Genomic DNA, 11,122 nt, shown 5'->3' on the forward strand with positions numbered 1-11,122 from the left:
TATATTTTCTCTACCCTGGCAGTCATTTTGAATGCAGGTGGTTAACAATTCCTCTTGTTGGATATTGTAATTCTAGCTGGATTGCAACACATCACTTCACAAGCCAGCAAAAATTTGACTCCCAGGCCAGGTGTGGCCTGTAAACCAGGAGTTTCCTAACACCACTGTGGTCCTCCAATAAAAACATTATAATATTTATATTATCATAAATAATACAATTTAAAATGCTAATAAGGCTGGTGGAACTGTTCATTGAGGGTTCTAGGTAGACCCATTTACAGGGGGTTCTATGAAGAACCCTTCATTGAGGGTTCCAGGTAGAACCCTCTGCACCAAAAATGGTTCCTCTATGGGGACAAACCGAAGAACCCTGTATAGTTCTACTGACCAACCCTGTATGGTTCTACTGACCAACCCTGTATGGTTCTACTGACCGACCCTGTATGGTTCTACTGACCGACCCTGTATGGTTCTACTAACTGACCCTGTATGGTTCTACTGACCGACCCTGTATGGTTCTACTGACCGACCCTGTATGGTTCTACTGACCAACCCTGTATGGTTCTACTAACCGACCCTGTATGGTTCTACTGACCGACCCTGTATGGTTCTACTGACCAACCCTGTATGGTTCTACTGACCAACCCTGTATGGTTCTACTGACCAACCCTGTATGGTTCTACTGACCAACCCTGTATGGTTCTACTGACCAACCCTGTATGGTTCTACTTAGCACCTTTTTTTCTAAGAGTGTACATGCATTGAAAAACATGGGTTTATATTTGACTGAATGAAGAATCAGCATTGTGGGTTTCTATTCCTCCTCTTCCTCTTCTCCTCCTCTCTTTCTCGTCCACCCACCTCTTCCTCTTCCTCCTCATCCCGTTCTCGTCCACCCACCTCTCCTCTTCCTCCGCTCATTTCTATGGACGTGGAGGGGGATTGTGTTATTTGTTCTGAGGAATATTACAGTGGTCCTGGGCCCCCAGGGGTGCACGTTTTGGTTTTTGCCCCAGAACTAAACAGCTGATTCAAATAACCAACTCATCGTCAAGCCTTTGATTATTTGAACCAGCTGTGTAGTGCTAGGGTAAGAACAAAACTGGGTTCTAGGTAATACTGCTGTTGTTCTGAGACAGTAATATAACTGGGTTCTAGGTAATACTGCTGTTGTTCTGAGACAGTAATATAACAGGGTTCTAGGTAATACTGCTGTTGTTCTGAGACAGTAATATAACAGGGTTCTAGGTAATAGTGCTGTTGTTCTGAGAGACAGTAATATAACTGGGTTCTAGGTAATACTGCTGTTGTTCTGAGACAGTAATATAACTGGGTTCTAAAGTAATACTGCTGTTGATCTGAGACAGTAATATAACTGGGTTCTAGGTAATACTGCTGTTGTTCTGAGACAGACAGTAATATAACAGGGTTCTAGGTAATACTGCTGTTGTTCTGAGACAGACAGTAATATAACTGGGTTCTAAAGTAATACTGCTGTTGTTCTGAGACAGACAGTAATATAACTGGGTTCTAGATAATGCTGCGGTTGTTCTGAGACAGACAGTAATATAACTGGGTTCTAGATAATGCTGCAGTTGTTCTGAGACAGTAATATAACTGGGTTCTAAAGTAATACTGCTGTTGATCTGAGACAGACAGTAATATAACTGGGTTCTAGGTAATACTGCTGTTGTTCTGAGAGACTGTAATATAACTTGGTTCTAGGTAATACTGCTGTTGTTCTGAGACAGACAGTAATATAACTGGGTTCTAGATAATGCTGCGGTTGTTCTGAGACAGTAATATAACATGGTTCTAAGTAATACTGCTGTTGATCTGAGACAGTAATATAACATGGTTCTATGTAATACTGCTGTTGATCTGAGACAGAGAGTAATATTACAGGGTTCTATGTAATACTGCTGTTGATCTGAGACAGTAATATAACATGGTTCTATGTAATACTGCTGTTGATCTGAGACAGACAGTAATATAACTGGGTTCTAGGTAATACTGCTGTTGATCTGAGACAGACAGTAATATAACTGGGTTCTAGGTAATACTGCTGTTGTTCAGAGAGACAGTAATATAACAGGGTTCTAGGTAATACCACTGTTGTTCTGAGACAGACAGTAATATAACTGGGTTCTAAAGTAATACTGCTGTTGATCTGAGACAGTAATATAACATGGTTCTATGTAATACTGCTGTTGATCTGAGACAGAGAGTAATATTACAGGGTTCTATGTAATACTGCTGTTGTTTTGAGACCGGCGATAATATGACAGGGTTCTAGGTAATACCGCTGTTGTTCTGACAGACAGTAATATAACTGGGTTCTAGGTAATACTGCTGTTGTTCAGAGAGACAGTAATATAACAGGGTTCTAGGTAATACCACTGTTGTTCTGAGACAGACAGTAATATAACTGGGTTCTAGGTAATTCTGCTGTTGTTCTGAGACAGTAATATAACAGGGTTCTAGGTAATACTGCTGTTGTTCTGAGACAGTAATATAACAGGGTTCTAGGTAATACTGCTGTTGTTTTGAGGCCGACGATAATATGACAGGGTTCTAGGTAATATCGCTGTTGTTCTGAGACAGACAGTAATATAACTGGGTTCTAGGTAATTCTGCTGTTGTTCTGAGAGACAGTAATATAACAGGGTTCAAGGTAATACTACTGTTGTTCTGACATACAGTAATTAAACAAGGTTCTAGGTAATACTGCTGTTGAACTTTATTCATTCACTCACTGTGCCCTGTTTTCTCTCTCTCTGTTTTTCTCTCTCTTTGTCTCTCTTTGTCTCTCTCTCTCTCTCTCTCTCTCTCTGTCTTTCTCTTTGTCTCTCTCTTTGTCTCTCTCTCTCTCTCTGTCTCTCCCTCTCTCTGTCTCTCCCTCTCTCTGTCTCTCTCTCTCTCTCTCTGTCTCTCTTTCTCTCTCTCTCTCTTTGTCTTTCTCTTTGTCTTTCTCTTTGTCTCTCTCTTTGTCTCTCTCTCCCTCTCTCTCTCTCTCTCTCTCTCTCTCTATCTCTCTCTCTCTCTCTCTCTAGTTAACGGGAATCCAACCAGTCATCTGTCCACTCCTTGCTCGGGGAAATCTCCCAGCCCCTCCCCTTCCAGCCCTGCTACAGACTTCAGACCTAGCAGGGTAAGACCACATACACAATCTGTCCTGCTACACCCTGTCCTGCTACACCCTGTCCTGCTACAGACCTCAGACCTAGCAGGGTAAGACCACATACACAATCTGTCCTGCTACACCCTGTTCTGTTACACCCTGTCCTGCTACACCCTGTCCTGCTACAGACCTCAGACCTAGCAGGGTAAGACCACATGCACACCCTGTCCTGCTACACCCTGTCCTGCTACACCCTGTCCTGCTACACCCTGTCCTGCTACAGACCTCAGACCTAGCAGGGTAAGACCACATACACACCCTGTCCTGCTACACCCTGTACTGCTACACCCTGTCCTGCTACAGACCTCAGACCTAGCAGGGTAAGACCACATACACACCCTGTCCTGCTACACCCTGTCCTGCTACACCCTGTCCTGCTACACCCTGTCCTGCTACACCCTGTCCTGCTACACCCTGTCCTGCTACAGACCTCAGACCTAGCAGGGTAAGACCACATGCACAATCTTGTACACACAATTCAGTCCCATTCAAAATCCTATTTTCCCTAAACCCTAACCCTATCTCTTACTCGTAGCCTAACCCCAACCTTAACCTTAAACCTAACCCTAGCTCCTAACCCTAGCTCCTAACCTTAAACCTAAACCTAGCTCCTAACCCTAAACCTAACCCTAGCTCCTAACCATAACCCTAGCTCCTAACCCTAAACCTAACCCTAAACCTAACCCTAGCTCCTAACCCTAGCTCCTAAGCCTAGCTCCTAAGCCTAGCTCCTAACCCTAAACCTAACCCTAGATCCTAACCCTAAACCTAACCCTAGCTCCTAACTCTAGCTCCTAACCATAAACCTAACCCTAGCTCCTAACCCTAAACCTAACCCTAGCTCCTAACCCTAGCTCCTAACCCTAACCTAACCCTAACTCCTAACCCTAAACCTAACCCTAGCTCCTAACCCTAACCCTAGCTCTTAACCCTAAACCTAACCCTAGCTCCTAACCCTAACCCTAGCTCCTAACCCTAAACCTAACCCTAGCTCCTAACCCTAAACCTAACCCTAGCTCCTAATCAGAAACCTAACCCTAGCTCCTAACCCTAAACCTAACCCTAGCTCCTAACCCTAAACCTAGCCCTAGCTCCTAACCATAAACCTAACCCTAGTTCTTAACCCTAAACCTAACCCTAGCCCCTAACCCTAAACCTAACCCTAGCTCCTAACCCTAACCTTAGCTCCTAACCCTAAACCTAACCCTAGCTCCTAACCCTAAACCGACACACATACCCTTACGTTCTATAACACACTCCCTCTATGTTCCCAGGAGAAGAACAAGTCCCAGTCTACAACCTAGAGTCACAAACTACAAATCCCACAATCCTTAGAGTCTCAGAAGGTTTCCAACCCTTGGCCTGTCACGCTGCTGCTTCGGGAATTCTGGAAATACTCGAGCTCATGTTAAAATTCCAATGATGTAGTTCCGGAATCCAGTTGATATTTTTTTCCTTGAATTTTCCTTTCTGTGGTGATAATGTATCCGTATTCTGGAGAATCTTCTGCCTTTTCTATTCTCGCAGTCATTGGTTGTGTCTCAAATTATATCCTAGTCACTACACAGTGCACTACTATTGTCCACTAATCACCCATAGATACACATTTAAAATAATATATATATATATATATATTGCTGTATATCCAGATAGTGGTGAATGTTAGTGCACTATGTAGGGAATAAGGGGTCATGTGATATGTAGCCATGGATACTGTGCAGGGTATGTTGACTGAAGCTGAAAGCTAGACACCAGGGCTGGAGGTAATAACAACTTAAAGGCAGTCAATTTAAAGACAGTACACGTTTGAACTAAATAGCTTCTACTCCGTCAGTTCATTGAGAAGTCATTGAAAATATATGTACTTTTTAAAAAATGTTAAATTGTCTTTAAAGTTTACTTCCTGAATTGACATGATTTAATTGGAATTGACCCCCAGCCCTGCTAGACTCTAATACTGTACTGGAATATACTATAACAGGAGCATGCAACTCAAGTGGAAGATGTTTGAGTTTCAAAATAGCCCCTATTCCCTAGATGACCCACCTCCCAAAATAACCCCTATTCCCTAGATGACCCACCTCCCAAAACAGTGTGTGTGTGTGTGTGTGTGTGTGTGTGTGTGTGTGTGTGTGTGTGTGTGTGTGTGTGTGTGTGTGTGTGTGTGCGTGCGTGCGTGCGTGCGTGCGTGCGTGCGTGCGTGCGTGCGTGCGTGCGTGCGTGCGTGCGTGCGTAATGTGCAGAGATTGATTGATTTGGTCTGGTTTTAGTCTTGTGCTCGTGTCGATTGTGGAACCTGGCCCTCAGGCCTACTAAACAATTAGTTGATTATTGATTAGGATGACTGTCTTCTCGTCTCGCCTGTCCTCTCCAGTAAAGTAACACTGTCAGTAACAGGATTAATTGATTGTGGAACCTGGCCCTCAGGCCTACTAAACAATTAGTTGATTATTGATTAGGATGACTGTCTTCTCGTCTCGCCTGTCCTCTCCAGTAAAGTAACACTGTCAGTAACAGGATTAATCGATTGTGGAACCTGGCCCTCAGGCCTACTAAACAATGAGTTGATTATTGATTAGGATGACTGTCTTCTCGTCTCGCCTGTCCTCTCCAGTAAAGTAACACTGTCAGTAACAGGATTAATCGATTGTGGAACCTGGCCCTCAGGCCTACTAAACAATTAGTTGATTATTGATTAGGATGACTGTCTTCTCGTCTCGCCTGTCCTCTCCAGTAAAGTAACACTGTCAGTAACAGGATTAATCGATTGTGGAACCTGGCCCTCAGGCCTACTAAACAATGAGTTGATTATTGATTATGATGACTGTCTTCTCGTCTCGCCTGTCCTCTCCAGTAAAGTAACACTGTCAGTAACAGTGTATTATACAGTCAAAGACCATCTGCTCTGTACGGTCGTGCCGGGGTCTTCTTAAGGTCGTGCCGGGGTTTTCTTAAGGTCGTGCCGGGGTTTTCTTAGGGTCATGCCGGGGTTTTCTTAGGGTCGTGCCGGGGTTTTCTTAAGGTCGCGCCGGGGTCTTCTTAAGGTTGCGCCGGGGTCTTCTAAACTGGGCTATGAGAACGGGGAAGTCCGTCTGTGAATGGGGGAAGACAAAGCACAGACGCCGGAGCATGTCTGCCACTCTTTCAGAGCGGGTGAAGCATGCCTCCGTTTCACGCCAGAGCAGCTCTTCCACTAATTGCATGCAAAGATTGCTTTGCTGCCACACCCACAACGGAAGGCAGTATATTATTTTCCATCCGCTCTCTCCTGTATACTGTAGCCTCTGTAACTCATAGCGTCACTCCAGCAGACTGACGGTCATATTGAGGTTTATTATTGAGTTGAACTATGTAGAGTTCAGTACGTTCCTGGGTAGGGACTAGAGTGTGTGCTGTATTTTAAGTAGGTCTCTCTCTTTCTCTCTGGTTTGATTTCCTGTGAATGCTGAGGGAGAGAACAGTACCCACACACACATTTACATTGTAGTCATTTAGTAGTATACTGCCATGTCCACTGGTAGTACAGCTATCTCCCCTGCTGAAGAAAAACAACGAAAAACACAACAAAGGCTGGTCACCAGCCAAAACAAAATGACCAGCTGGTGACCATCCTTCGTTGTGTTTTGGCTGGTGACCAGCCTTCGTTGTGGTTTAGCTGGTGACCGGCCTTCGTTGTGTTTTGGCTGGTGACCGACTTTTGTTGTGGTTTAGCTGGTGACCAGCCTTCGTTGTGGTTTAGCTGGTGACCAGCCTTCGTTGTGGGTTAGCTGGTGACCAGCCTTCGTTGTGGGTTATCTGGAGACAAGCCTTCGTTGTTTTTTAGCTGGTGACCGGCCTTCGTTGTGTTTTAGCTGGTGAACGACCTTCGTTGTGTTTTAGCTAGTGAACGACCTTCGTTGTGTTTTGGCTGGTGACCGGCCTTCGTTGTGTTTTGGCTGGTGACTGGCCTTTGTTGTGTTTTGGCTGGTGACCGGCCTTCACTGTGTTTTGGCTGGTGATCGGCCTTCGTTGTGTTTTGGCTGGTGACCGGCCTTCACTGTGTTTTGGCTGGTGACCGGCCTTCACTGTGTTTTGGCTGGTGACCGGCCTTCGTTGTGTTTTGGCTGGTGACCGGCCTTCACTGTGTTTTGGCTGGTGACCGGCCTTCACTGTGTTTTGGCTGGTGACCGGCCTTCGTTGTGATTTAGCTGGTGACCAGCCTTCGTTGTGTTTTGGACACTGGAGACCCTGCTAAGTCACATTATGCTGGCTTGCAAAGTGAAGTGTAATTCCTATTGGAATCCAACCTGTGTGGAGATATCCAACAATTAGAATCTGTAATCAGAATGTCAGCCAGGGTTAGCAAGATTTAAGAAATGAGAACATCTAAACCAATTACACGGGAACAACCATTTCAGTAACAAAAGATTGGATTAGTTTCGAAAAAAGTTATGACATTTATCTTTGTTTAGAATAAGATTCATCCATTGATTAATACATGGACAATGAGTACACGCATACACATGGATATTGAAACAAACAATTCTACAAATCTAACTGTAATAGAGCAGGCAGGAAGCAGGAAATGTTAAATGATGGGCGTGGTTTTGCAGATCAGCTTGACCAGCATACACAAAAAAGAGAAGAAATAGTTATTGAGGGGTTGTTTGCCAGGGCTGAGAGGGATTGGTGGATTAAGCTTTTAATGGCTGCAGGGTTAGTTGATTTCACAGCCAGTTAGCTGATACACAGCCAATACAGTAGGTGGCGACATTGGCACATATATTTGTTAGCGGCCCACCATAATACAGAAGAAGAAGGAGGGGGAGAAGGAGGGTGAGGGCATATCAGGAAGGGTTTGTTACTGCTGTAGTGGTTGTGAAGAACCATCCTGTCCATCATGTTTTTCTTAAATGCCATGTAGTGTATCGTAATTTTTACGGTACATTACAGGCTACTGGTTGCAGTGAAAATACGGTAAACAACAAGTTACTGTATTTTGTTTTACAGCTGAATTAAGGTGTTATTGCTGTAAAAGGACAGTATGCTGCTGAATGTTGATTACTTCAGATTTATGATTTAAACTCGCAACCTCTTGGTTGATAATGACCTGAATGTCCTGCTACCTCACCTGGTCTCTGGACATGATAGATGATGAGATCGGCCACAGATTTAACGCCAGAAATACATTCCTGCACTTTTCTGAAAGTTGCCCAGAATCAAGTAAACAAATGGTTTTATTATCTGACAACGCCCATGTTAATGTAGCAGGGACACTTGATGTGAAGTGTGCTAAATTCCTTTGGGGATTTGAACTTGACAGATTTTGGACGGAAGTTCATTAATGTAATGGAAAATCAGATCAGACTCTTCATGAGAGCCCATGAGCTCATGTTATGCAACATTTCTATAGGAGATGCAATTGCGGGAGAAAACAGAGTGATGGCCTCTTAAAAAGAGGAGGATCCCATCAGCTTTCTATAGGCTACGCCTACTATATTTATTTCTCAACTTTTCTTATGTTAAGTACATTGCTTATATTTACAACAGGAGTATAGCCTACCTGGCTGGCATGAAAATAAACCACGGGGAAAAGCATCCTCCATGCCCTTAAGTGCAGAGATGGCATGTATTTTTCCCCTGCCCCTGTTTAGAGACAGATGGGTGCATGCTAATGGTCCATTCTACATCAAAATACATTTCACACATATATTATTTAGTATATGTAAAGACCAGAGTACATCTTGTTGCTGTGAATTTTGCAATTAACTAATTGGCAACCAGCTGTCATCAAGTTATTGAAAAATTCCCACTGACTTAATAGCCAGTATCTGCTAGTAACTCACAGGCAACTAACTGTCAGTAACGTACTGGAAGCTTAACAGGCAACTAACTGCCAGTAACTTACTGGAAGCTTAACAGACAACTAACTCTGCCAGTTCCTGCAACACCATCAGGTCAGTGAGCATGACAGCGATCAGCTATAGTAAGTTACTGAAGATTTCATAGTAACTACTTGCAGCAAACTGACCTACTGCATTAAGTTATTGAAAAATTCACAGTAACCTGTTAATAATGCACGATTGTAGAAATGGGAGTGGATAAATGAGCTGCTCAGCCATCAACATAACGAATTGGTAACACCTCAAATTGGTTCACAACACTTCCACTATCGGTTGGCACCAATACAAAATATTTTAGACCATGCCTCCAAATATGCTAATGTACACATTACCCCCACATTTAAAACTGCAGTGAAAGTAATGTAAACAACAACAAGTAATTTTACAACAATAACACTTTAATTCCACTGCAACTCAGTAGCTGGTAACTTAATGTCAAATAACAGGTACATTTTAACAGTTTGAGCCATAAGCACATCTGAATTAGCCTATCAATAGAACTGTAGAACCTGTCATTGGTTCTACATGGAACCCGAGGGTTCTTCATGAGAGGGTTCTACATGGAACTGAAATGTGTTCCCTTACAGGGGCAAATCAAAGGGTTCTACATGGAACCAGAGGGTTCTTCATGAGAGGGTTCTACATGGAACCAGTGGGTTCTTCATGAGAGGGTTCTACATGGAACCAGGGGGTTCTTCATGAGAGGGTTCTACATGGAACCAGGGGGTTCTTCATGAGAGGGTTCTACATGGAACCAGGGGGTTCTTCATGAGAGGGTTCTACATGGAACCAGGGGGTTCTTCATGAGAGGGTTCTACATGGAACCAGGGGGTTCTTCATGAGAGGGTTCTACATGGAACCAGGGGGTTCTTCATGAGAGGGTTATATATGAGACTAAAAAGGGTTCCCCTACATGGACAAACAACAGAATGTCTATTATTTAAACATTTTTAAATCTTTGTCATACCCACAGATCCATTGGCGTAGAAGGAAATTCAGGTCGCTGGGAACCGAGAGGTTGTGAGTTCAAAGTCCCAGCGAGGTTTACTCCCTCTCAAATAATCAGCATGTTGCTGGTCTGCAAAACCACGCCCGTCCTTATCATATTTCCCAGCATGCTCTAGTCCAGTTATATTTTTAGAAGATGCTGCATCAACTAACTAATTCCTCAATTAATCAATTCCTGTATCTTATGGTACACAAAGATAAATCACTGTACCCATTTTCATGAATTATCCACACCATCTCTAGCTATATAAACACAACCTCGGTGGCTATTCTCTCTCTCTCTCTCTCTCTCTCTCTCTCTCTCTCTCTCTCTCTCTCTCTGTCTCTCTCTCTCTCTCTCTGTCTCTCTCTCTCTCTCTCTTTCTCTCTCTCTCTCCCTCTCTCTGTCTCTCTCTCTCTGTCTCTCTGTCTCTCTCTCTCTCTCTCTCTCTCTCTCTCTCTCTCTCTCTCTCTCTCTCTCTCTCTCTCTGTGTCTCTCAAATTCAAATTCAAATTCAAGCTGCTTTATTGGCATGAAAAACATTGTGTCAATATTGCCAAAGCAACAATGTATACAATATACATTGTAACAAAATTATAAATGATAGCAAATAATAATATAAAATGGTAGTAAATAATAATACAAAATTAAATACAAAAATAATAACAATAAAATGGTAACAGTCTACAGTAAACATTAATAATTATAGTAATAACAATAATAGTAATAATAAGTAAGTTACTGTTTACTATGCAGATGTTATTATTCAGTGTCCCTCAGGCTATGGCAGGAAAATACATATTTGGCTGCAAGAGGAGCCATTGCTCCTTCGCCCATGAGTATTCTTAGTTTTTCCTCTGGGTTCAATTTGTAAAAATTTGGAATATATGTAGTCATTTCTGTGAATAATGAATCTCTTTGTGAGGAATATTTATCACAGTAAAGGAGAAAGTGCATCTCTGTCTCTACCTCCCCTGTCATGCAGTGACCACATACACGCTCCTCTTTGGGTAGCCATGTCTTTTTATGTCTGCCGGTTTCTATTGCCAATCGGTGGTCACTTAGCCTGTA

General features: G+C 43.1%; 1 pseudogene across 1 annotated transcript in view; it reads left to right on the forward strand.

Moving 5' to 3' along the window:
• LOC110534821 (serine/threonine-protein kinase DCLK1-like) overlaps positions 1 to 11,122 on the forward strand; it is a 123,050-nt pseudogene that overhangs the window by 81,453 nt on the left and 30,475 nt on the right. Inside the window, exon 5 of the transcript XR_016484077.1 lies at positions 3,054 to 3,151. The product of XR_016484077.1 is annotated as a serine/threonine-protein kinase DCLK1-like (transcript). The remainder of the gene's footprint in view (positions 1 to 3,053; positions 3,152 to 11,122) is intronic.

Source organism: Oncorhynchus mykiss, chromosome 10, assembly GCF_057628025.1.
Source record: "Oncorhynchus mykiss isolate SJ-2025 chromosome 10, ASM5762802v1, whole genome shotgun sequence".
NCBI classification, from domain to species: Eukaryota; Metazoa; Chordata; class Actinopteri; order Salmoniformes; family Salmonidae; genus Oncorhynchus; species Oncorhynchus mykiss.